The sequence below is a fragment of the Rhodnius prolixus genome, unplaced genomic scaffold (assembly GCF_049639745.1).
Source record: "Rhodnius prolixus isolate KJV_2025 unplaced genomic scaffold, Rpr scaffold_4, whole genome shotgun sequence".
Classification (NCBI taxonomy): Eukaryota; Metazoa; Arthropoda; class Insecta; order Hemiptera; family Reduviidae; genus Rhodnius; species Rhodnius prolixus.
This window is the reverse complement of record NW_027411614.1, coordinates 44,095,090-44,123,070: the sequence shown is the minus strand read 5'-3', so window position 1 is coordinate 44,123,070 and position 27,981 is coordinate 44,095,090. Positions and strand designations below refer to the sequence as shown.

The window sequence follows — 27,981 nt, the reverse complement described above, 5'->3', positions numbered from 1 at the left end:
GATATTGTCAGCACTAGATAGAGGCTCTGGAGGCGGAAGTCTTGAGTAAGAGGGTTGTACCATTTACGAAGAAGAACCAATTCCCGGATTATGGTGAACTGTACAATGCCAATCAATGTAATGCACCGATTATTGCCCAAATTTGTCCGATTATTATAATGTGAAGCGAGGAATATCAAGTACTCCATCACAAATTGCGATTAGTATGAGTAAATTTGGAGGTAGTGACGAGAAAATGTATTTTAGCTAGATTTAATGTATGTGACTGTATTTATTTGGATGAATGTATTTATATGCAAGTGTTTTTTATTAGAATGATTGTTTTAGTTTAGAATGAACTAGTGCAGTGTCATTCAGCAACATTGTCAGGTGCGAAGGGCCTTAGATGTTGAGCACCTTTAAAAAGGGCTCAATAATAATACTATTGTCCAACGTTTGTACTATTTTTTGGTTGTCTCAATCATCTCATTTTTTTTAATCATCATCGCTTTACGCACCTAGATGACCCCGACCATAATTACATCATTTCTGATTGAACATTCCATTTATCGACCTAATAAAATTACTTGTCCCCGGCTAGGTGAGACAGTGTCGTGGGATCTGTTGCCGAGATGTGTACATTACCTCTACTTCCTCTAAAAGCCTATATATATAGACATATCCGTGTTTTATTAACGAAACGGAGGTAAACAATTATTGAATCGCGTGCTCCAATGAAATCATGACAATCACGTCATGTATTGTCGCACGACAGCTCTCCCTGTACTGTTAACCAATCTCCCTACTCTGCCCCTTAGCCCTTCCCCTCTGAAACTTAGCTTGGCCCTGGCGGACTCCATCCTCTAAATTCGTTAGTTACTAAATCGACTTTTTTTTTTCCTTTCTTCCTTACCTCCCTAATCGCTTGCCTATATTATAGCGTATAAACATTTACTAAGAAGTGTTATATAATGTGATATTGTAAATAGATCTCGATATATATCTATCGCCTCCCAAACACACACCGGTTACATATACATATATGATAGAAGGGATAAACAATAGAAATCGTGATTTTAGTACAGTTGTACCTGCATTATTGCCCACTCTGATTATTGTATTTTACTTTATTTTCTTCTTTTTATTATTAAGTTTATTTGTAGTTTCTTGCCGTTACTTATCAAAACATTTTTTGTAAACCAGGAATTTATATTAAAAATATTTAGTTTTATTTGTGTAAAACATCACAAAAAACATAAAATAGGAAGCATGATGTTCCATTTAGGTTATTTGCTCAAAATTACCCTCGTAATGAATGTTCTACCGGAAGGAAATGTTTCAGAACAAAACCGGAAGGACTCGTATTCATCAGTGAACGATCCACAAAGAATTATCTTGACCTATGATGAAAGAATGGTTAGGGAAATGTGAAGGAATAGGCCGGCCAATAGTAAACGAGCATCTCAGCATAGAACATTATTTTTCGCGATTGACAGCTGACTTTAGTGGTAAATTGAAGAATATTTTTGCTGCCGAGTTTTACGTCCAACTACTAGACGTCGTGAACAGAGGTGATTAGTAAACTAGATATAAATTTCTCATATTAACAATTAAAAAAAATGCGAAGCCTAGAGACTGGAAATCGGACCTAATACCATAATTCCTCTTAGCTTTGCATGCCTCGTCTCCATAGCCAATTCGAGTAAAGAGGATCTAGATATGAGAATCACACGATCTGAGGAATGAGGAGAATTAATTACAAAAAAACAACTGAACATACAAAGGGGGATGGAGGGGAAAATCTATTTATCGATTAAAAAGTGTGAAATCTTTTAATTAAAAAAAAGGCGCCACGGTAGCCGAGCGGTTTAGATACTAGACCCGCAATGCTAAGATGTATTGTTGGTTTAGTGGGTTCTATTCCCGGTCTTAGGCCTTGGATTTTATTTAATGGTTAATAAAAGAAATTTACAGTAAAGCATGTTTGCTAATCGCCTCCGTCCACGACACCTAATTGGTAGTTGGACGTTAAGCCCCGCCTGAAAAAAAAAGGCGATTACTTTACTACTTTACTTTAATTAAAAAAAGTTGAGAAAAAAGATGAGCAAAGCCGTGATGGTTTTTCGCCCTGTACTGTTATAACAGCTTATTCTAGGAGAATAATAGACGGATTGTTATTCCATCATTGAAAGAAAACATATGTAAGGAGCCAAAATGTGGGCTAAAACCAGAAATGTATGTGAGAGAAGTCTAGTTAAAAAGAAATGGATTACAAAAAAAGATGCTTGCTAAATAAACAAAATGGGTAAAATAAGAAATATGAATAGTTGTGAAATTGAGCAAGGAATTTCAGAAGTTGAAAGAAAATCTATTTAAAAAGCTCTGCTCAAATACGAGCAGACTCGTAACTTTAACATAAATCCATATCACATCTGATTGTAGTGCAGAAATATAGTGATCCATAATGGAATAGAGTTCCGAAATATTTCCAACACAATCAAACATTATCTTCGGACAACTTTGGCGTAAATAAACCACGTGTAAATTCTAGCTTTCCTCCCAAAAAGCCTCTCTGGATTGTCAAGCCGGAAGGGCTCCGTAGATGAGATTCCGAGTTATCATGGATCCGTCTAAGGCAATCTACCACTTTATGTACACAACTGTAAATTACTCACTAAGTGTGCTGTAAATTACACTAGTAAACTAGTATATTATTCCAGTAACTATTTCAATTTAAAGTATTAAGTGAGTTGTGATCTCCTTGCACGAAAATAAATGATTATCTCATATAAAACGAAGAAACCGACAACTGCGTCGCATGTCTCTATTAAGAATTCTTTCTTCTAGGTTCTAAATATGATTTCCTGATACTATGTGGCTGTTCGATAAATTTGTGATATAAATTGGGAAGGATATTTTGATTCGAAACTAGTGAGACTGCCAGAAGTAGATATAAAAATCCCTTTTCTGGGCTCAGGAGACGTCATTGAGCAAATGTCCAGCGAAATCGCAATTTCCGCAAAATTGGCACCTCAGCTCTTCCACCAGTCAAAGATGGTAATGCAACTGTTACTGACATGGACAGACAAAGAAATAAAATCCCATTGGATTAAATTTGCGTAATCCTTCCATGAAATGTTTTTTCAGTAGCCTAAAATGGGCATTGTTATTAAAGTACAGTTGGAGAGCCCAAATTTGCTGGCCCTGAGCCTAGTGCAGCTCTTATCTCCTCCATCAAGACCCGACTCAAAAAAAAAGACCCACAAAAGCTCCCTACTAAATCTGCTAAAATCTTTAGGTCTACCAAGAGCTCCCTAATACTCGATGGTTCCCTCAAGTATATCTTTCCCCATCAAAATAACTAAATCTTTCCCGAACACTCAGCGTTTCAACTTCAACTCCAGGTATCATCTCTTTTCCATATTCATGGCCTATGCGTATCCAGTAAGGACTCCAGTGAAAAAGTAAGTTCCAATTTAAATCGGAATCCAGCATAGAATCCAATAAGAATCTTTTGGACAGAATCAACCAATCAGAAGTCGATTTTGTTTTAGGTCAGTTTTTTTTTTTTTTTTTTTCAGGAGGATTTTGTCAAAAAAGACTCCCAAAAAAAGTTGCTTTAAACATCGTTCACTTATTACTATCATGTACAAGTATAAATTTCATTAAGAAAAAATATTTTCCCGGAACTGTCATTTAAGACTAACAGCTCATTAACTGTTTAATTAACTGTTAACTGTCATTAACTGTTTAACTGTCCGGTAGGGTTAAGGATTGATTGTCAAAAACTGCACGAAAAAGCGTAACGTTGAGAAAACACCAAACTTTGACAATTTTTTTTCTCATTTTCTATAAAAGATAAAATTTTCTTTATAATATAGGGCAAATCCTCCTTTATAACTGTAATTGTTTTGGCAACAACTTACATCAAATAGATTTCGATAATAGAAAAAGTTGCCGAAAATGAGCAAAAACGGCAAAATTAGGAGCAAAAATTACCACAAATTGGTCTTGTTCTTCTTCCTGTTACTTTTTTTGTAAACAGCTTAGCGCCTAATTCTAATAAGAATTCATAAGAATGAATTAAGAAGAAGAATGAATAAGAATAATTATGAATAAAATAAGAATGTTAGTGAAGTTCCGTAATTTAAAGATAACCGTTTAAGCGGAACGGTTGCTATTGGATAAACTTGGTGGTTTTTCAGCAAAAATTAATTTCAGTTCAGTAAATTAGGTGAATGTCCACACCACATTTGTTAATGCCAATCACCTTTAAGTGAAGCACTTCCTTCAGAAAATTAAAGTTGGCGTGTTCAAAAAAATAACAGACTTCGTTAGATTGATATTTGTAAATTTGACAGAGGTGACGGTAGAGGGGGTACAGAAATATTTTCTTACCTACAAAGTAATTTACGGCAGAGCCAAGAACTACTAATCACTTTTATCTGTTAGAGAATTTGTCCAATAAATTAGAATGTCATAAATTTTAGCGCTCATGAAATCGTGTGAGTGTTAAAAGGAGATATTTTGTTGCTGGATCGGAAATGTTTAGTAAGATGAAGTATAGTGACGTCACGACTAATTGCCCTGTTCCATCTTGTTTATATAAAAAGGACCAAAGAGTGGTGTGTGTCGGCTTGTTAGACGACAGACTGGAAGGGAGGAAAGCTATTTACAGGGGCGCCCCCCAGGATGAGGCAAATTTATGATGAGTTTTTTTGTTTTGTTTTGTAAGCTAGCGCCAGCCAGGCAAGTGGTGGGATGGGGGAGGATGCTGGCCGGCCAGACTCCCAGCTGGTCCAGTTTTCAGAGAATATCCTCTCACTCTCTTTCTCTCGACGACGACGACGACCAGGCTATCTTGTCGTAAAACTGAAATCTATTTCCCATCTGTCTGCCAGCATCACTTTGATTTTTCTCATCCACCTAACTCCATTCAACAATTCTTTAATTTGATCATGTTAAATTGTAGATACTGACTTTTATTTTGTGCAGGAAACAGTTTTTGAGGTTTCTTGGGGATAGGATAAGTGGTGTTTAGACAATGATGGAGACCTTGAAGTAAGACGAAACTCGCAGGAAGCCTAATATTAGTATTTCCTCCTGGATACCCAATGGAATCCTGACAGTAACTTCTAACGACGGGAATTCCCCAACCAAAATGACCATTTTCCAAATACAACTTCTATTTGTGGTATTTTTCTTGGAAAATTCCGATAAGGACTTCATCCAGAAATACCATTCCAGTATAGAGCGTGGCCCTGGTACATAGAGGTGCTTTGTACTCCCTAGAAGACTATTCGTCATTTCTTTTCACGATTTTGAACCTTCTAAGTATCCTGGAAGGAGAACTCGAGCAGCTCTCTCATTCTCTATCTGCTCCTCCCTAATTCGTTGGTCTTCCTCTTCTTCTTCTTCTTCTTTATTCTTCGGGAAAGAACATATTCCCCAATTCTTATTGGCTATGACTTACGAAGCCCATGACCATTCAAGCTACTTTTTTTTTCTCTTGCTTGCCCACTTAGTTCTAGGACACGATCATCACTACCTCTAAGTTTTTGCAAAGTTTATCCTCAAACACCATTATTGATGGTCCACATTGAAACTTCTCCATAAAGACCATCCCCCCAGGCTGATGCAATCAATATAAAGCAATATAAAATTTAGAATAAAAAAAAAAGGTGAATATAATGACTTCACTTGACCCAGGGTGATTTCGATATCAATCGAAATCTGCTAATAAGAAACAACAATCGGAGGAAAAAAACGAAAGATCAACATTTTCGGGATACATACAATATATTACAGACCGGGGCACCTACATGGACATCCGGTGAAACACCAAATCGAAAATTACATACGTTCATTATTACTACTTCCTGTTACTAGAATCAAGAGAAAGTTAGAAAAAAATCTATTGTAAACACTTTCTCTTATCACACTTTCTCAATTCTCTTTACGACTCTCTCAAATTTCGAAAATTCGACGCTACGGCAATACTAGTAAGAGATTACCACTACTAATAACAAAATATTAAGGAGAGCAGAAACAAGCGAAGAGCTTTAGTTGAATAAGTATAGTTGCGTTACAGCAGTATTACAAAGGCAGTTGTGTCTGTGTGTGGGGGGAGAGGTTAGATGAAGAGGAGGAGAATAGTGGTGTTGAGATGATACGGGGACTAATGATGGTGAAGAGAATTATCGACAAGTGCTTCCATTAAAGTCATATTTACTGGCGACAGGCGTCTTCTACTTCTAAACTCTTTATATCATTATCTATGTCTCTCTCTGTATGTCCGTGTGTGTGCACACGCTCTACAGACAGACAGACATCAACATCCAACAAACCAGGACGTCTCGCTCCAACTCCATTAGGCTAGACCGCACTCTAAACTACACTACCTCTGTTTTAGGCCACACCGTACCTGTTACCCAATTTTTTTTTAGCTATATATATAAGATTTACCATATATAGCTGTACTCTTATCTATATTTCCAGTTAAACTACACCAAACTACAACTAATAATAATCAACTTCTTTCAAAATCAGTTATGTAAAATAGTTTTTCACTTTAACCCTACTTAAATCTGTATAATACAGTGCTATGGAAAGGAAAACTTGAGCTTCTAAAAAGATCACAAGTGTCTGAGTGATTATAAACCAGTCTACAATAGCCCCCTCCCTAGTTAACTGTTTATGACGAAGATATTTGTCACGAAAAAAGTGTCCAAATTTTGTGTTATGACGAGAATATTCGTCATGCGTTTTCTAGTAGTGACCATCGGCAGTTAATTTTGCAATTTTAGTTAAAACTAAAATATGTATATTCGTTAATTTATTTTTTGATGTTTTTGGCTCCTATTTATGTTAATCTAAATAAATGAATAGGTAAATGCACATGAAATAAATAACGAAAAAAATATAAAAGTCATTTCATTGCAACCCAATTTCATATCAAACATACTCTGGGTTTGACGAATATATTCGTCATCGCTTATTTTTGTGTACGACGCACGTAGGGGACACATTTTCCAACAAGGTCGAAACAGTTAACCTGTTGTTAATACAGTGGTATCACCAGTAAGCATGAAAACTGACTTCAAGCAAAGGAAATCAGGCATCTCCACACAGGTAACCGGGAAAAACTTAGCTTCGACTAACTAAGATCGCCAGAGCCAAGTTATGATCCACATGGATGATTCTAGATACCCAAAGCTAGCCTTCGTTGCTCGTCTACAAAGATGTAGTCACAAAACAACATGGGCTGGTCAACATTAAAAGGGAGTTTAAGGGAATAATGGCTTTTTCCGTTGTCTTTTTATAGCCTCCGCACCAAAAACCACAAATAGGTCCTAGATTGTCGCCTAGCCTAAAAGGGTATTTGATCTAAGTTGTACTAAATTAGGAAGAAAATAGTTTTACTGCTTTACCGCTTATTAGTTACTTTCTTACACTACTGATACAAATTTGGAGACTGCAATTATAAAAATTTCATATACTGCCCCAGGCAGTAACTTAACCTTAACTACTTTACAGAAGATTTTTCCCCTACTTTTTTTTTTTTGAAAAACAAAATCAACTCCAACGAAGATCTTTAAACTTAGCGTACGTACTCACTTTGGGCTACAAATTTTATTTGAAATATTTATTCAGAAAAATCCTGAAGGAAAGGTGGAGAATCCCTTTAAAGGGTCATGAAATGTGTGGCCTCATTACGTGGAACTTTCCAACCACGAGCTATATAGGTAAGAGTCCAGATTTAAAGGAAATCCATACAGCGGAAATGGCACTTTACTCTTTAAATTCTCAAGTTATCATCGATTTGTTTTTTGATCGAACGAAATACGACGATTTTTGTTTTGTTTCGATCGAAATCTTCTGAAAGTGCAGCATATTTTGTGCACATAATCCAAATTTTGCGTTGATCTAGAAACTAAACGTGAACTTAAGATAGAAAATTAAAAATAAATTTGTGACAAGCACCGAAAGTTTAGTTGTTAGTGTACCCTTTGTCTCCTTAAAAAGAAAAAAGATAGAAATTAAAAACCAAGTTTTATAAAAGGAGAGAATAATTTACTGAGGTCAGGTTATTGTAATAGACGGCATCTTATAATATATATATAGGCGTATTGGTAAGCTAAGATTAGTTAGGTTGTGTTAAGTGGCTGTGATATCATTGTGAAGAATCAATCGACACCTAGTTTAATAAAAAATAATAATTGATCTAGTCAGTGGACTGTAAAATTGATCACGACTTATATATGAGGTGGCACAAAAGTAGGGTTAGCGAGCTTAAAGCCCCAGTAAACAACCATTGAACCTGATAATAGTGGAAAAGGGCGGGTGTTATAACCTTAACTTACAATCTCCCGCTTTAAACTGTAGCACACACACACACAATCTAGCGGATGTTATCTACACTTCACGAGACTGAAATAAAATTAAACATTTTGCCTGTTTAATTTAAAAAGCAGGTGTGAAGTTAACACCTACTGCCTACCAATTAACTTTATACTCAATAATTCTAATATCAGTAATTTTTTTTTTTTAACTTTTAATCGTTGCCCACTTCCCTTTCTTATAACATCGTAATTTTAAGATAATTGTTTTTTATTAAGTTGGTTCCTTCACTATTTATCTAACCTTGTATCTAGTTAATTTAAAAACTCGGTATTACATCAAGGGAATAGTATTGATTGAAATATTGTAGAATAGAAATGGTGTTGAGAATAGAAGGTAAAAAAAAAGGATGGCGAGTGAATTGTGATGAAATCAAAAGAAATAAAAGCAATCACTGTTAAACGAGCTAAATTTAAAATAAGCGGAGAAAAATGATTTTAAAACTGTATAACCGAGCAAAGTGTTACACTGAAACAAAGTGAAGAGCGTTGATTAACCTCTTAAAGATGTTTCGAAGCAGCTCTACCGTCAAAGTAAACTAATCATCCACATTCTCGAAGTATTCCAATGACTCTGCTGAAGAAAGAGCTCAGTTTTTCTACAAGATATTGCTGTTGTTTTCTTGTATAGCTTAACGATTTGGAAGAGCGTTGATTAACCTCTTAAATGTGTTTCGAAGCAGCTTTAACGTCAAAGTAAACTAATCATCTACATTCTCGAAGTATTCCAATTACTCTGCTGAAGAAAGAGCTCAGTTTCTCTTCAATATATTGCTATTGTTTACTTTTATAGCTTAGCGATTTGGAAGAGCGTTGATTAACCACTTAATGGTGTTTCGAAGCAGCTCAAACGTCAAACTTATCACCCACATTCTCGAAGTATTCCAATGACTCTGCTGAAGAAAGAGCTCAGTTTTTCTCTTCAATACGTTGCTATTGTTTTCTTGTATAGCTTAGCGATTTGGAAGAGCGTTGATTGATTAACCTCTTAATGGTGTTTCGAAGCAGCTCAAACGTCAAAGTAAACTAATCTACATGCTTGAAGTATTCCAATGACTCTACACAGTTCTTCTACAAGATATTGTCACTGTTTTCTTGTACAGCTTAGCGTTTTTTGAATAAACCCTAAATCGTCGTGGGTCTCATTTCCTGCCCAGCCACACAAAACATCGTGTATTAAAAGTTTTTTAAATTATTTCTAATTTTCCATCCGAAATTCCCCATTTTTCCGTTTGATTCAGCTGCCATAACATCAGCTTAACTCCAGTTCAAATTTGAACATTCCGAAATATTGGCCTCCTAGAAATAAGTCTTTAGGGCCAAAAACGGGCAACCGAAGGGTCACTTATCTGCATGTATTTTTCTCTGGGAGCGGAAATTTTATCACATAGATTTCCACGTGTTTTATTTTGAAACATTTTTGCTGGAAAAATCTTCACAAGGTAACGTCAAGGGAAAAGGTTGAGTTAAGTTTTCCTCCAGAGTGCCACTCAAGTATTACGTACAGCCTTATCATCTTTATAATACTAAAAGTTACTCAATAAATAAGTAACATTTCCAAATTTAAAGAAAAATCAGTTGGGCTATAGTGCCATTTTTTTTTTTTATTTATTTATTTAAGAAATTTGTGGTTATTGGCAATTTTCTGGTTTTTGCTTTTTTTAAAGCAAAAAGTGTAAATAGCGGGAAAAGGAAGTCGTGTGAGTGTCTGCACTTGAGTTTTATTGGCTATAAATGCAATTATTTAATTACCAATGAGAAATAAATAGCCCCACCCTCAAGTCTGAGACTTCTTACTTGGGGAAAATTTTTTAAGAAAATATGGCATAAAAATAAAATAAATCAAGATTATCCGCTGACTGATGCCCATTATTTTATGATGATGATGATTATTATTATTCATCTACACTCTTATAAGAGCCACGTGAGTAATAAAAAACAATTAAATTATTTAATGGGTTTGATAAAGAATAAATAAATAAAACAAAAATTCAAAAGAGTGGTGAAGGAGGTTGTAAACACGTAAGTGTAGCTTCAATGTTCCAAATTATATCTAAATGCTAATGGATGTGGAGACTAATTCGTTTTTTTTTTTTCTCTGCTGCGCACACTCGAGAACATCCCCAGAACATGGACCCCGGCGTCCGACATCCTTCTACTTCTGTATCCGGCTCTCCCAACTCTTGTTTCACTTACTCTACATTCTTTGGCAGGACGTTGACTCATCCACTATCAACACAACCCAGTTTATCTTTTCTTCTAACTCTTTTTTTAATTTTTGTTTTTTTTAGACAGAACTAAAAAAATAAAAAAGAACAAAAACTCGTAACGATTTAATTTAATAGTCGGAGTGAGAGATTGGTTTTTGACATTAAATATTGATCACCACAGAAGGTTGTTTTAAAAAGAGAGATGGTGAATTCCGGTAAAGGAAGAAACACTAGTTTCCTTGTAAAGCAATTCTATTGGATCACGAGAATTTTATTAAATTTCAAAGACCCAATGTCCAGTTAAGTCTGCAATTCATTTAGTACCTTATCCTTAATCTTAACTTTCAACCAGGTATTATCAAGTTCTACCATCTCCTTCTTCCATCCAATAGAAAACAAAAGCCTATACCCTGCAAGAATACACTGTCAACATTTCTATCCTTCCTATAGATAGTCTACATAGTTGTCCTGTCTCCCCACAGAGATCCTGTTGTCATTTTGCGAAAAATCCTCACTTTTCCACCTTTCATCCTCGAAGAATTGGGATCTAACCAATGTTCACTTAGGAAATATTATTTCGAGCAAGATATTCGTGCTTGGAACCATGGTACAAGAGTTGGAAAAACAAACTTAAATGGACAGAAATGTGGAAACATTAATTTTATCCACTGCAACATCCTTTTCCGCTTGTAATGTTAAATTTTCCGCTATCTTTCGGCTGTCCATCGACAAAACAGTTGTTGAGGAACCATTACACCAGACTGAAACGACCAGAACTGAATAACCACTTTAGACCGCCCAAAAAATATCAAACATCATTAAAAAAAGATTAGTTTATAATTTGGTCTTAAAACCCAAGTCTACGAAATAGAAGTTTAAGGTACGACTAAGCAATCCAACCGTACAAAATCCAGTAAACATTCCACCTTACGTCTTCAACATCATTATCCTCAGAGATCCTAAAAGCTCATTTATTATCAACAATACTACTTATTTATATAATGAGAAACTTGATAAAAACCTTCTACAACCATAAAAAATATCAGAAAATGCTACTAAAAGTAGATCCGGAGCAGTGGCGGAGTTAAACTTTACCCTAAAGTATTATTTAATTGAAATGTACTGCCTTATTGTCTTTACAATAACTAAAGAAATTCAATACGTTAATAAAAGTCAAATTTGAAGTAGGTAAATCGATTAAGCAAAATTTAACATATGTTTTATATTTTTTTAAATATTTATTTAAGTAAAAGGATAATAGAAAGACGTGTGAGTGTCTGCATCAGATTGTTTTTATTGGGATAACAAAAAAGCAAAGTGCAGATTCAGGAAATTTGATCCGGTTATTAATGGATCCAGACTGTAAAACATGGATCTTATTGGTGTTAATTTATATTAAGAAGTGTTAAATGGTTGGGGCTACTGAATCAAACGGTGGGGTTCAAAAGAAATGAAAAGAGACATGAGTTGCCTCCTAAGTTAACTCTTGTGCCCGGTTACAATCTTGAGATTATGGAAATAGAATAAACATTAATTAATTTAAAGGATCTGATTTCAGGACCAGCTCGCCATTTGTTGAACGTGAAAAAAACTTTACACAGTTACATATTATTTATTCAGAAGGAAATGAAATCTAAAAAATAAAATATAATAATAAAAACGCGATTAGAAAAGAAAAGTGCGAAATAGATCAGTAACTCTTCTGGGAAAAACCACTTTTCCATTTGAATTAACAAACAATTCGAGAGCGTCATTTTTTTTTTAAATTAACGGGAAGTTAAAAGATCATTATCTAAATAATGTTTTAATCTTTTGTTTGATAAAGCTATAAGATATGAAAAAACAAAAGTATAACTATAGCTTTATTCATTAATTAGTGAAAATACCTAACAGACACAACTAATTAACATTTACTAAAACAAGAGAGAGACAAAGAGAGATTACAGCACCTTTTTTTATTATATTAGTTAATCTCTACATGAAAATCTTGCATTCAAAAGAAAAGATTAAATGTAAAATATTTCTTCTTTCAAATAGTGAAATGTTATCATTAATATTGTTTGATTTCCAATTATTTCCAATAGATAGCAGCTCAATATTGTTTATATTGTATTGCCAAATGTAAAATAAGTTGCCACTTATCAGGTAAACAAAATAAGTGGTTATCATTTTAGCATTTTAGCGAGTCAAATTAAATTTATTTTTCTTTTATTATAGCACATTAAAACGAGATAAGTACTGAACTTAAACTTGTACAATCGAAAGTCTTCAAAACTTTAACAAATTATTTAATACTGAAGTGTTTCTTGGCCCAGAAACAAATCACTTTGATAAGGGAGAGCCTTTCTTAGACTATCTGAAGAGCGTAGAGGACTTAGCGTTGGTGGAGTGTCAGGGTGAGATTTTTTTTCTAGCACTAGGGTGTGCTGCAAGAGGAGCACAATAGATCTGGGCGAACTGCAGACTATGAGTGACAGAAAAAGGATTAATAATCCCTTTTTAGATCTCAGAGGATCTCAGAAATACAATATAATCCTTAAGAAAAAAAATTGGCACAAATCCCTTAGAAGAGGGCCTCCCTCGCTTATAAGGTATAGTTCATCTTTTTAAGCGAGTTACCCGCAGAGAAGTCAATGTAAATTAATATTTTCTACACGAAAGAGGGACCTACGCCCCATATCATCCCACCCAGTTTGTGCTAATCATCTTGCTTCAATAAAAACATAGACTAATAATTATATTTTAGTTGATTGAAGCCACCGAAATATAGAAGACAAGTTTACATTTTTGTATCGTTTTCAAAATGACCAGCCCAAAGTGACGGTGGTAGAGGAAGAGGAAGAAGAAGAAATTAACTGGGCCGCTATTTACATAATATGATTGAAGTTAGGAGCCCCGTTTTTTTTAAAGTTTTAATATAATTTGTGAGATTGTTACAGCATCACCTGACTTATAAATCTGTCTAATGTAATTAAATCCCGGCAGCTTCTCCCCGCCTCTTAATTTAAAGTCTTCTTTTTACACTATTTATGGTAATGCAGACTATACTAATTTATTGATTCTTCCACCGCTCCACCCTCAGTCACTTATAAGAACTCCCTCTTTACAGAATCCCATCAAACCGTACAAGCAGTACAAATTACTATGATTCTTTATTACTGTAAATATGTATATTTATTCTTCATTGATTCACAATTAGCCAATAGAAAGAATTATTTTTAGATATGAATATAAGATTTCATTAAATTCTATTGGACTAATAAATTAATGATTTGTTAGCATAAAATTATTTAAGAATTAGCTTTTATTTTATAGAAACTGGCTAAAGTGTTGTGCGTATAATAAATTTCGTTTGATAATTATAACATTTTCTTACCCTGGTAAGGGAAGTACTTTCGATTACGTCCAATTTTTGAAGAATATTGGTTTCGAGGAATATTTTTTTTCTGGGTCTCTGAGAGCAAAAGATGATTTTTTAAAAATGGTGTGTGTATGTGGTTTATGGAATTGTTGTGCATACTTTAAAACCCTTGCTTCACTGAGGAAGTCATACATATTAGTTCTAAAACGTCATGTAATTGTAAGATAATGATTTTACAAGTCTTGCAATCAGCTGAGCAATGTACAACAAAAAAAGGGAGAAGAAAAGGTCAAAAAGTAAGCTTATGCAGATATCAAGATAATATCTGTAACTTCTCCTTAACATGGAGAGAATGCCCAGTGAGACTGAAGGTGTCGAAAGTAAGTTCTCTGAAGACGATAACTTCTCGCTCCTTAAAAAGTTTAAGAGCTATGAATCTCTCTCAAAAAGAAAACTAACGTCAAGAATATGCCTTCGCAAGATTTCCGGAAAAATCAATGGATACCCAAAAAAAACTAGCAGAATAGGACAAGTTCACCACATCTTCCAGAGCAGACTTTAGGCAATTTGGATTCCTATCTCCTATAGATTGTCCATGAAACAGAAGTATGAAAATTTCATGAAATGAGGAATTTGGCACAGTTAGGCGTAATATAATTAAAATAAATTAGACCTAACTTTAGAAGCGGTAATTTCAGAAATGTTATTTTAAAGTAACTTTTATCAAAGTATCTGACTTGAGAAAAGTGCGTTTCTAACAATATTTAAGAAAAAAAACTTTAAATAGCACAAGGCAATGAATAATTAAGTTCAATATTTAATTAATTCAATACTTACGAAATAGAAGACCACATATTTTAATAGTAATTCACAAATAATTTGCCAAATTTTAATAACTCTCATATTTTAATGAGAAAGTGTTTACTTTGAAAAATCCTAGATAGGGCAAGTTGTATCTTTAAACTATGACATAATTAGCTTTGTAGGGAGAAATTGTCCTGTTAAGCCATCTTTGGATTACTTTTACGATGTTGAGGTTAGGAAACGTGCTACCGTGTAGTAAATGGTCAAAGTGTTATTAATTTTTGGCTATTCTTTTCTACCTATTTCCATTTTAGATTCTCAGTTAAGTAAAATTCAATTATTGATTGGATTGTAACTAGTTTGATCGGAATGAATAGTAAAGTAAAATTCAATTATTGATTGGATTGTAACTAGTTTGATCGGAATGAATAGTAATGAACATGTTTGAGTTTTATAGAATGAGACAGTTTTCATCTGCTGTAAAAGAAGTAAGTTATTTCGTTCCTTATATATTAACAGGGTATTTCCTTGAAATAATGTGATCAAATTTTCATTAATAACTGTTAATGAAAAGAAAAATCAATTTAAAGAAAGTTTTATTGACTTACATAACTTGAATGTTGCTATATTTTTGGTCTTCATACGGTCGAAAAACATTTTCGTCCAAATTACTTAAGCTGCCGATATTTTTCGTGCACCTGCAAAAGTATTTACCATTTATTAGGATCTTATTGTTACTGAAGTACTTTTTCTGAGAGAAAAAGTATAGCTGGACATTAAATTGCAATCTTTTCCCTATCAATACAGATTTTTGATATCTTTAAATAAAGTTTTTCATTTTTTTTACCCACTAAAGGAATTTTTAGTGATATTGAAGTGTTTCAATATGTTTTAACTACTCCTTTTCTGGCTGATGCTGTACTGCTGATTACAGATTCATCAGCCCTTGCTGTTAAGGCATAATTATTTGGAATTTGACAAAAAAAGAAGTATTTCACCTTTTATAAGTTAATGTCCATCATTTCTTATTCAAGTTTTATAAATAAATAGGACGCTCTTTGAAGCTTTCAAGTTGTGGAATTTGATCCAAAACACAGTTATATGTTATATTGAAGTAATTCTCAAAGGACTTTTAATCTTATCTTTACTTATTAGTCTAAATTGATGCTGTATAAGAAATAATTTAAATTTTCACATTCCAATTGCAAGATTATATACAAGTAAGAAGTGAATAAAAACCTAAAATAATCTCAAGACTTGCCATCTTGAATTTGAATTCCCTAAAATTCTTAACTTTACATCCACTTTTTAAAGTGTAATCCTACATAATCTTTGATAAATCTTATGTAATTTTAAAGGTAATAGTTTGCTTTTTATATTAAGAAGTAAATTTGTGTGAATATATTATTTTTACTTTAATAATAAATTAAATAAAATATTCTTACAAAATCTTTTAAGTTCAACTCCAGGCTCCACGGAATGGACTGGTCTATTACGGGGGGAAGTACTTAATCTCAAGACAGATACGTAATTAAGTATTTTTTATTTTTAATTGTAAAATTAGTAATTGAAATTTTATTTCTATTATTTCATATATTTAGTTTTGTTGAATTAACAAAACATTTTCTTTAATAATGTAGAAATTATCTTGATTGAAATTTCTAAATTATTTTTTAATTTTTAATTTAAAATTTTATTTATAATTATTAATGTTTTAAAAGAATAATAATGATTATTATATTTATTACATTTCAGTAAGAATTTTTTCGTAGTTATTTTCTAAAGTTGCTGAATTTTGGAGAACGTTGGACTCTTAAAATATGACGCCATATTTGTAACTCCATTTCGAAGTGAGCCTTTATTTTAAATGCTTGATTATTTATTTTGAAATTCTGCAATGATTCGTAATTGACAGGTAATCATATTTTCTCAATTTTAGTATAAGACTCATCATATTTAATAGAAGTACAAGTGAAATCCTTATTTCGTTATATTTTTCGAATATTTTATAAACTTTCGAATATATTTATTGATATTCATGTTGTTTAGGAATTTTAAATGAAGATTATTTGACCTTAACTATAAGTGAGATAGGTATGAAATTAATCCTACATCATACCTTAGCTTTTGAGCTTAATTTTGTTTACTATTTAACAATAAATGCCAATTACATAGATTTCTCATCTCTAAAAGATCATTTAAAAGAATAAAAACTTATGTACTAATCTGATTACAGTTAGCTTAGTTGAAATCGTCACTAGTACTTACTACCTTACTTAGCTTTACTTAAGAGAGTTGTTAAGCTTCCTTAAAACCAAATCTGGTGTTACTAGTTAATCTTACTGGTTTACTTGGTTAAATTTGCTTGAAAAATGAGTTTGTTACTCAACATTAGAAATATTAACTCTTATAAAAAAATATTACTTTTACAGCTCACACAGAACCAACTGAAATCTATATTCCTTGAGAGACCAAATTTCAAATCAGTACGGCAAACCGCCAGAAAATTCTGTTGTGAACATTAACTCGACTTTCTCTACAAATTTCAAGGTTATTTATCATCATACTCCTAAGGTTCAAAAACTTGATTTAATTTTTATTACCGTCGTACAGTTTTGTATATTCGTAAATTATGGTGAAAATCTACAGAGAAAGAAGCTTTTCTCGTCCCCACCACTGGAACGCCTTAAAACGAATTTTCCTGTAAAATTAATTCAAATCTACGTACAACTAACGTTTTACAAAAATTCCCTTAACCAGTTTTTAGTGGAAAAACGTTTACAAATTAAAGGTATATCTCTGTGCACTTCCTTTAAGAAAACCTTTAAAAATGAAAAGTCCATTCAGTATAGTCTTTCTTTCGGATGATAGACTTTGATCGGTAAGTCGGGTTCTCTGTTGAAGCCTAATTGAAATATAGATTTTCAGCTCCTGCTATTTTTCCTTTTTAGATATTAGGTACTCACAACTTATTACAAACGTAATGAACGCAATACTTCTTAAAAGGAATAAGAAAAAGTAAAAATGAATAAATTTATAGCACATTAATATAATAATGTTTTAAAGTTAACTTGTTAATCAACAAACTAATAATTTAATGCCCATTAAGGCTGAAAATAAATTGACTTTTTTTGTCTCTCTCTGTCACTGTCTCTCTCAGGTATATCTTCCAGTTTTAATTACTGGTAGAATCCTTCCGGTGAACAAGTGGTATAAATATATTTGTATTCATTTCTTGATGGAATGAATATTCATAAAATAAAAAAATATCTAGTGTGTAGTGGTGATTTTCTACAGAGTTACCAGTAAATGTACAGGTCTTAACCTGCCGCTCCCGCTTATTTGTAACACTCAATTTAGCCCACATCAAAATGCGATTAAAACTTTTGACAAGAAGAAGAAAAAAAAGTCACGGTTCTTTGCAAATGTCTTATACATAGTAATTATGTTTAATTACTTTTTGGATTAGGTTAAATTTAATTTTAAGTTGATTTTCATGTTATCCTGATTCAAGCAAATTTAATTTATTTAGGATGACAAGTAATGGCCAGTTGTAATTGCCGCTAACATGAGCTCTAGCTTCTCATTAAGAACTATTTCATTAAGCAGTTCTGAATGTTTTTATAATAAAATATTTATTATTTAGGAAATAAATGGGCTCGACTGTAGACGCCCTCCAACGTTGACTGACTAAGTAAACACAATCATTGCAGGAGACTGGTCCTCTGGTTCTTACGTTGTAAGCTTATCACATATCCAAAACGTTTTTTTAAACTACTGTTAGTGTTAAGTCTATTAAATAAAAGAAAAACCTAGTGATAATCTTTTAGAATTACAGAAGTAATGAAGTTAAAAAAAATTGTAAAAGATGATATACACACACGTAGGCCCTCTTACAGGTAGGCTGCTAAGTTTCTGAGATGGTAATTACTCATAAGGATGTGGCTACCCTATTAATCGATTACAGAGGGAGCTGAAAGAGAGAGAGAGAAAGAGAGAGCACGTCTAGTTAGTGAGAGACCAGAGCTTTAGAGACTAATGTGTCTGAGTACCGTCTACGGCGAGTCCTTACTACACGGCTTTGAAAAATGTTTAAACAAATAGGACTCAATCTCCTGCTTGACGGATTCCTTTCTAGAGGGTATAAACGGAAAAGGAGGCATATTACCAGTTCCATTACTAACACTACTGGATAAGAGTTCAGGTATAATTTAATTACTAACTATAGTCAGTTTACGACAATAACTACCACACATCAACTAAAGCTACATCATTCTTCAAACATGTTCACTGAAGGAGGTTTAATGTGTTTTTGATGAGCAACCTGCTATTGCTCACACACAAACAAACAAGAGACTCTTAGATTTCATTTAAGACAATTTGGAGGCTTCCATTTGTAAATTATTCTCAGCTTCTTTGATTCCATCATAAATATTGCTTTATTGACGCTGATATTTACTGATTTATTACCTCTCTCATAATGTTAATACCATTACTAAACAGCCATTAATTTATTACCTCCAATTGTGATTTATTTCGTTGGTTAAGGTTGAAAACAATTAAATTTTAAATCTAAATTTTACTTACTAAGTAAAAAGAGAGGGAGGAAATTACTGTGGAAATAAATTTTAAAAACATAGAAGATTCTAATATTGCTGCAGTTGAAACAGCAAAGCATCAGGCCTTTACGCTGCATTTATTATTCTTATATGTAGCTGAGATATTACCCTCTGCATTTCACCACCTTTTTGATTTCCTGTGCTTTTAAAATTCTTGGAAGCTGAATTTGTTTTGAGAAGATAGTGGGATCAATATTGTAAATGTTTGATGCAGCTAAAGCCCCCCCACCGCACCAAAGTGACTTAGGGAAGGAATGTTCTTCCCTCGTTCTTCCTCAGCGAAGCATCCGGCTTTTACGCTACATTTATGAGTCTGTATTTGCTGCCAAGATGTGTATTCGTCCGCCCTTCTGATTCCCTTTGCCTCTTAAAGCGAGCCAGACATGCAACGCACTGGTTGGTCTTAGTTGTTGCAGTTGTGAACATTTTATCAGGACTATTCACTTTTTATCAGGAATATAATTATTAAACCCTCCATCCCAATGGGCATTTACGCATGATTGAATGTCTTCAGTTACGTGAATAGGAAAATAGGATAGATATGGTCAGTTTTTTTAACAGAATCTGTTTAATAAAACTTGATTTTTGCTGTAGGTGGTTCTGCCATGTTAAGCTCTCTTCAAAATTTCTCGTAACAAGTAATCTGTTGTTGTTATGATAATAGTTGTACTGATTTTATTAAAAGAAAAGAGTGCCAAATTTCACGGCAGATTTTACTTTTTTTTTTCCAACAAGAAAAAGTTCTGAAGGACAAATCTTGCACAATATTTTGTGACATTATTTTTTGATATTCAGTAAAGTATCTACTAGTAAATTAATTAGTGTGCCTAGAAAATACAGTTTTAAATTAGTAATAAAAATGTAATATACGTACATATATATAAATGAAGTTAATATTTATATGGTTGGTTGGATATGGAAGGTAGAAAACCTTCGTTAAGGATCATTACTTTAGTGAACGGAAGGCTAAAGTTATTTCATTATATCATAAATACAATTAAGTTAAACTTCCGGTTGTAAAATGGTGGTCGTAATTCATAAAAGCATTTGATAATTACACTTGCTACAAAATTATACTTACTACTAATTTTCATAAATAATTAGGGTACTTAAAGAGTGTAGTAGGTATTGAGACTTTCCTCAATTATGGGGTAATAATTATAAAAATAGGAAATTTTATGCCTTCTCGTATTTCTATACGTTTGATTGTTCTAAAAAGGATGTTTATTCCGTTTAGCAATCTCTATTTTTAACTAACCTGAAGGAGGTTTCAGAAAATGTGTTATTCACTACTATTGCGATTTTTGCTTCCAAAATTTAATATTTTTTCTGTAAATATGTTGTTTTTTTCTGTAGGGAATTATGGTCTTGCAAGAATCGCACCAACTTCAGCGCGATAGCTACACCAGTCACCAGGATGTTCGCCTCTTTCTTCTATACCCATTAATTTTGTGGTACACTTTGCCTATCTCTCTAAGAACTTCCGTGCTCTTATCTACATTACGATTGGTGCTGATACAACGCGAAGTGTAAAGCTTGTGCTTACTGGAGTCTTGTCAGTAAATCTGTACATAAGTGTCCTCTGCTGTTGTCAGTATTCCCCAAGTTTCTCCCTTAAACGTGGGGGATGTCAATACCACTACCCTCATTCTTTACTGCGGGCAGCGGGTTTAGTCACTGCACAATCTAAAAGATATTTTTAGATTTAGGGTCCTTCAATAGTGTGTTAGCGCTTCTAAGTTTGTAAGTTGGACATCTTTTAGAAACTATAACATTAGATTCGCTCTACAAAAAATCTAAAGATCTCAAGCTAGATTCGGATCTGTTCAGTAAAATAAAAAAAGTAAAAAAGAAACATAAAAGTGAATAATTGAGGTGATTTTCTAGAATAAACACTGCCTATAAGAAATCATGTAAATAATCATGTTGGCAATATTCTTTAGTCAGCTGTTTGCATGACTAACTATATTAGCGTGTCCATTTTGGTTTATTACGTCTGTGTTGTTGATAAATTTAAAATAGAAATACCTCTTATTTACTTCTTTAACTTCCATGTTCACTACCTTTCTACCAATTCAACAGAAATTCTAGCCGAGTGTTATGCAAATTAAAATAGTACGATTATATAATTTGCTTTCCTGGCCACCTGTAGTGCTAAGGATTGAAGAGTGGTCAACTTGATAAAAGCACTGCAACTTTGTTTTATTATAAATGAAGAACTTTAATAAAAGAACCGTAATAAAGGACTTTTGTTCTTTTTTGACGGATCAATGTGCAATGTGAAAAGTTCTTGGTCGTACACACAGTTGACATTTCTATCACCGAAATTTGGTGTTTATGTTAACTGCACGCAACGCAATAACCTATGTCAATAGTCAATTTCTGTCGAATAGATTTCTTTATACGCTCTTTAAACTAAACACGTTTGGATTCGTTGTTAAAGTGGAATTTCGTACTATCAATAAATTACTCCATATTAAACAGTTTGTCGCCATTCATCCAAACTTTAGCCCAGTTTACAAAGTCTACTCCTTCATTTACAACAATGAAGGCGACTGAATTTTTACCGAGTTTGTACTGAATAGCCGTAGAAAATATTTTGCTCAGTTCCACTATCTCACTTCAGTTCATTGCCAGGGATAACCCCATGCTATCACATCCCTCCCATTCCAGTGTCCTCCCCAGAATTCAAAAAGAGAGAACACTAAATATTTTGTAGTTTTCCTGTGAATATGACAGAAATATGACCCACTAATGTAAACCTCGAGAAGAGACTAAAGGTAGCCAAATCACTGGTGCCAAAGTTCCTCTACCCCTTTCTTGGAAGAGTGTATTCTTCTCCACCTCCTGGAAAACTATCCAGGCATTCTGGGGAAGTTCTGCATGGGAGTCGACATTCAAGGAATCAGCATTCTCTTGCGCTAACCTGCTCTTCTTTGCAATAACTCCTACTCCCTAAAATTGTTTCCATTTTCTTAACATGGTAAAGTGGTGTAAGGTTGAGAATTACCTCAATCCAGTTGGTTGTACAAGTCTACATGCTGTCATCCTGCTCCTAGGAGTAGTTACTAGTGAGAGATGGAGGTTGGATTTGATCTGTAAAATGATATGAAGCTGTAGAAAGTTTAATTCTTCCAACATAGTAAGTTCTGAGCTGAAGATGGCTCAACTCAATCAATTCTAAGCCTTTTTATCGCACTCTATTGTCGCTAGGACATTCTTAAATGAGCCTTTAAAAAAGAAAATGCGTATATTATCGTTATAATTACATTAAGAAGCAGTCATATGATTGTTTCAGAACTGCTTTATTCTTTTATATGTGAAACTGTTGTGCAAACTGCAACTAAAAACCGAAAAGTGGTAGTATATAACTCCCAAATTGAATAATTAAATGAATGATTTGTTAGGCCTCATGCTAACTATAAGATACTCTAGTTTGAATGAAATAGAAGAGTTGCCTAAAGGCATAACTCAGAGAGTAATGAATTACTAGACTACAGTTTTATTAACTAACTTAAGCCATGTTGCAGCCCTGAATGTTAATTACTGTTTACAAAGTTTTTAACACACTCTACTCTTGCTACTACTCGTTTGATGTTTTAAATTAAAATTAGAAAAAAAAGAAGTATAAACTCATAGTTTAAAAAGATTCATTAATTTAAATTCCATTATTTTAAAAAAGAGAAAAAAATGGTAACTATTATATAACAGCTTTATGGCTTTAATTAAAAATAGATTAATATTAAATCATTTATTTTGATTGGTGTAATTAATTTTATTAACGTAAATTTCTTAGTTAAAAAAATAAAATAAAATGCAAAATGTTTTATAGTTGATTACGTGCTCTTAGTTATAGATTAGAATTTGAAAAATATTTATAGTTGATTAAAATTGGTCGTTCATTATTTATAATGATTGTGGCAATGGCGTAGGTTGGGAATTAAATCTTGGATTGCCAGATGAGTCTTTAGTAGTATGATTTTAGTGCAAAAGATGTCCTCTGCAAGGAAACACTCCAATCGACCTTCTTTTACTGCAATTTCTTAAGTTTTTACCCACACATCTTGTTTAAAATCGAAATGAAGATTTCGCCGTTAGCTGTTGTAAAACTAGTTCTAGAAAAATATATTACTAAAAGCGAAGTTATCCTTCCTCTTATTTATTGGTTGGTAAAGTGGTAAAGTTCGGTTATTCGCTGACTTTGTCAGGATCTATCAGGTACTCATTTGACTCAGGTTCCTCAAAGCAGATATTCCTGGTGATAACTTATTTTCTAAAATTTGGCATGCTCGCGTAAACATAAAGTCTCTGTAGAGAAAGAGTTAAAATTTGGTATGAAACAGTCACACGACTCTATTGCGCTACAATTCTCAAGGTTTCTAAGAAAAAAAATTATACTGAAAAGACTCGATCATCATGACAAATCTCTAAATTCAAGTAATGAATTTGAAGAACACTGGTTAATAAAACCGCATAGGCTTCTTAAAATTCTGAAACGTAACTTTAACCATTTGTGGTTAACTTGCATTGAAGAATTGCATAGTAAATGGCAGGAGGCACTTCATTACTTCCTAGGCAAACATTGTTGAAGTTATCTTCTGTTCCTGAGTTCGAAATTGATTAAAGAAAAATAAAATTATCTGAAGTTAGATGGAAATCCAAAAGAACCGGACAGAATTAAAGAAAATAAAAAACCGACATTAGATAAAATAAAATCCATAACGAATAAACTAATTGTTCATATTTATAATTGTATTTCCGTTTAGAACTTTTATTTTTTTATTTGTGTAAAGTAATTAGTTTTGTTTTTAAGCAAAATAAGATAACTTATAATTAGCAACAAATTAGAACACTGCTATAACTTATCTACTTATGATTGTTCCTTCTCTTCAATTTGTTCTTGAGAAAATAATTATTTTGTCCCATTTCAAAGCTTGTTATCTCTGGTTAGAATTGTTATTATTATTAACAGTGTGGCCAGTGAAAAGTTTCATTTTTCTTCTTCTCTTTTCTTTTAAAGAAAGTGCGATATTTTTTTATCATTCAAAAGTTAGTTTTTAAATTAGCAATTAGTCTTTCTAAACGGAACCAATTTAATGATGCGCTGGAAGGCTTAGAAATAGTTTCTAAGTGAAATACTTTTTAATTAGCGTTTGAAATTCACAGAAATTATTTTTGAAATTATTTTTATAAAAATTAAAAATTGAATTCAGAATATCTGAATGACAATAATGGTTCTTCAGTTTTTGCAAGATGATAATCTGTCAAGGTTATTTTTAAATCATTTTGTAGTTTCATTAAATTGATTGAGGTAGGTTTTGTGATCACTACGAGATGTCTCTTACCTCAATTTACAAATTTTTAATTTTCTTAAATAAAAAAAAAAGTCACTATTGTTCAAATTATTTTCTTTAAATTTTAGAATAAATAAATAATAGAAATAGCATGTAAAAAAGAGTTCTCCTCTCTCACTTACACAAACACCAATAGATAATTTTATCTACTGATTTTTCTATTGTACATACATCAAATTCAATCAGTCGCAACTAATCACTATCATAGATGATTATGTTTGATTATAGAACCCAAAGATTTCAATAATCATTTTCGACAGTATTGTGATTACTGCTGTTGGTAACTGATGAACATAGATCTGACAGTTCGATTAGAATGAATATTAATTATATTTGACAAATTAGATATTAGCTACTAAGATGATCTTAGGTAGGAATGATGTGTGGCTGGATGATGCTTGTGTGTGTAGCCTTTCTCTTTTCATCATCAATAGTTTCCAATCTTAATGAAGTCTATTATTTCAAAATATATAAATCAAAGTAAATGAGCATTTAAGAAATTTTATTTAAAGACCAGTAACAAAAACGCCTACGTTATACCACTGTCTTTACCAAATCTGGAGTTGTTATTGGTACCTACATATTTCCTAGGGTAGAGAGAGGTTATACTTGACTATTTTACTTGAGTTTACTTTTAGTTGATTGAAGTTATAAAGTTTAATGGGAACATTTAAAAATAATTTCCAAAAACCGTTTTCCATGTATTTTCGTTAAGATATTGAACTGTTAAAAGTCAGGAAAATCAAGAGAGAACTCAAGAGACTTTAAATCGTGAGAACTCGATTTAGAAAATTTTACTCGATCGCAGTACTAGGAGAGAAAAACCAAAATATAAAAGAAATTAATAAAAAATTAATTAAGTTAATATAAAATTTTTATACAGATAGCTGTGGCTGAAACAACGAATGAAAATAAGAGTATTAACTGTAATAGAAGCGAATATAAAGAAGTTGTGGAAAGACTTTAGTCGTGTGTAATGTGTAAAAGAGACGAACTGGAGCCTTGTCCATTAGGGTTTATCTAACCATGATTTATTAACAGACCAGCAATAATCTTCACTAATACATTTAAAACAACACACGCGCACACCAAGGCGAGAGAGGGAGGGGTAAGTATCCTAATGGGTACCTTAGGCTTCCATTTCTTGTATAAAAACGAAGATCTACTTTATAGCACAAATTCTTTGATCACATAGTACCATCTTATTGCCATGTGCTACACAAAAATGTGCGATATAAATCGTAAACTATTGGCTAATCAGTAATTTACAATTGTTTTAATAAATTTAATTTGTTTTCTTTTATAGCTACTTCATTATTTATAGCTCTTTCTAAAAGTACATAGTAATTTTTTTTTGTTTACAGTTAGAGGTGATTTAGATAAAGGGATCTTGGGAGTGATAAGATGTGATTCAATTTCTTTAAACCTGGAGTTATTATATTAAGCCTTGAGTTGTCCTTAACATAAATATAGGTGGTAATGGCTAACACTTATTTTCAGCAAAGTTAGGAATTCACATCTAGTTCTGATCCAAAACAACTCAGAAGATTACTCCAGGCAAACCTTGAAATGAATATTTGTACATTTTTCTGGAGAAGTCTTTTTTTTTTTTTCTGCAAACGTTATTTTTTTATTTTATTTTATTATTTTTTTTAATGTTTTTTGCCAAAGGTGTAAAATCTACCTCAATTAATTATTGAAACGACAAAATCCTGCAAAATAAAGTTCAAAATATCGAACCTAAACTCTCATATTAATTTGCTTCTTTTAGAAATAATGTAGAACTTTTGATAGAAAGATATATACATAATGTACATAGGAGTGCCAGTATAAATACTATATCTCCAGCTAATTGCATAAATTGTTACAAAATATAAAAATATAAAAGTAAGTAATGAGGGGAAAACAATGAAAAACCCTTAGCCTCTAAGGAAAGTTTTACTTCAGGGAGTCCTTAACTCTCCTGTGCCTGTGCACCGTGTCCAAACTATACGCCCCTATTCCTCTGCAGAGGTGGTTGTGACTGGATTCACACTTGCTGAAGAAACCAGTAGCGAGGTACTTGATGTAGTGTTCAACATAGTCCATGTTGGTGTTAGAGTGTAAGTCTATAATACGGGGGGGAAGTTGTCACAAGCCTGAGGAATTTATTTTATATGATCTGCAGCGAGGCGATATTGGATTAACACGCAAGACTCCAGGAGGGACAAGCGTAAAGTAGCATAGGCCTAATCACTACCGTGTACAGGAGGAGTTTATTCCCTGGAGACAGTTTAGAGTCCCTGCAGAACAGCGGGAATAACACTCGAATGGCTGCCTTACCTTTATTGACTCTGTCCTTTATGTGGGGGGGGGGGTAAAAGTCATCCCACGATCCAGTAATATGAACTTATAAAACTTAATATGCATTGAAACTTATAAAACTGGAAAATGAACATTAATGGTCACACATCAGACTCTGTTTGTTTGAAATGATTAAACGTTAAATTATAGGCGTAATTATAAAACTGATAATAATAATCGTAGCATACTGGACTCCCACGCGGAGGTCCCGGGTTCGAATCCAGCAGCTGACCCTTAGATTTTCTCTTCCTAGGAGCTTCTTACAGCTCACTGTCCGGTGATGGACAGTGTTGTCTGTAACGAGAGAACACTGTCCGGAGGCCGGCAGTGCACTGGAAAAAGCTCCGGGCGCCAATAACCTTGGATGTTGACGCGCCTTAAATCATTAAAAAAAAAAAAAAAAAAAATAATCGTTGCATTTTAAATTTATAAAAACATATTTTTAAATCTTTAAAATAACATTAAAAAGTATATTTTTTAAAAAAATTGAATGAACTAACTCCAAATAGTAACTAATTCTCCACCTTAACGTCCTTCTAATAGTTTAATAAACTAAATTAATTACTCTTTCCATAAATATTTTAATTTATTTATTATTTAATTATATATGTTAATGATTTGTGAATTTCACATTCACCAAATTTAATGTTTATTACTATGAGATAATTTGCTTTAATCAAGTGTTAATAATTACTTAATTGAGACTTTACTTGTGGATAGCCTTAAAAATTTACATTTTTAATGTAAATTTATTTTTTTTTTCATGATAGAATTTATGTTATAGTGTGACACCCTTATATATATTAATAATGTCCTAAATTCTTTATTATTTATAAATATATTTTTAGAATATTCAATTTAAAATAAACATTAATTTTAGTGCCAAATTTTTTATAATATTTCATTTTTGGT

General features: G+C 32.7%; 1 protein-coding gene and 1 long non-coding RNA gene across 17 annotated transcripts in view; one reads left to right on the top strand and one right to left on the bottom strand.

Annotated features, from left to right (window-relative positions):
* LOC141456119 (uncharacterized) overlaps positions 1-16,224 on the bottom strand; it is a 222,593-nt gene extending 206,369 nt beyond the window's left edge. For all 16 annotated transcript variants that reach the window (XR_012459593.1, XR_012459590.1, XR_012459592.1 and 13 more), the window contains exons 1-2: positions 16,199-16,224; positions 15,362-15,451 (exon numbers count right to left, since the gene is read on the bottom strand). This is a non-coding gene — a long non-coding RNA (uncharacterized lncRNA). The remainder of the gene's footprint in view (positions 1-15,361; positions 15,452-16,198) is intronic.
* LOC141456113 (retina and anterior neural fold homeobox protein 2-like) overlaps positions 1-27,981 on the top strand; it is a 242,948-nt gene that overhangs the window by 189,942 nt on the left and 25,025 nt on the right. The window lies entirely within an intron of this gene.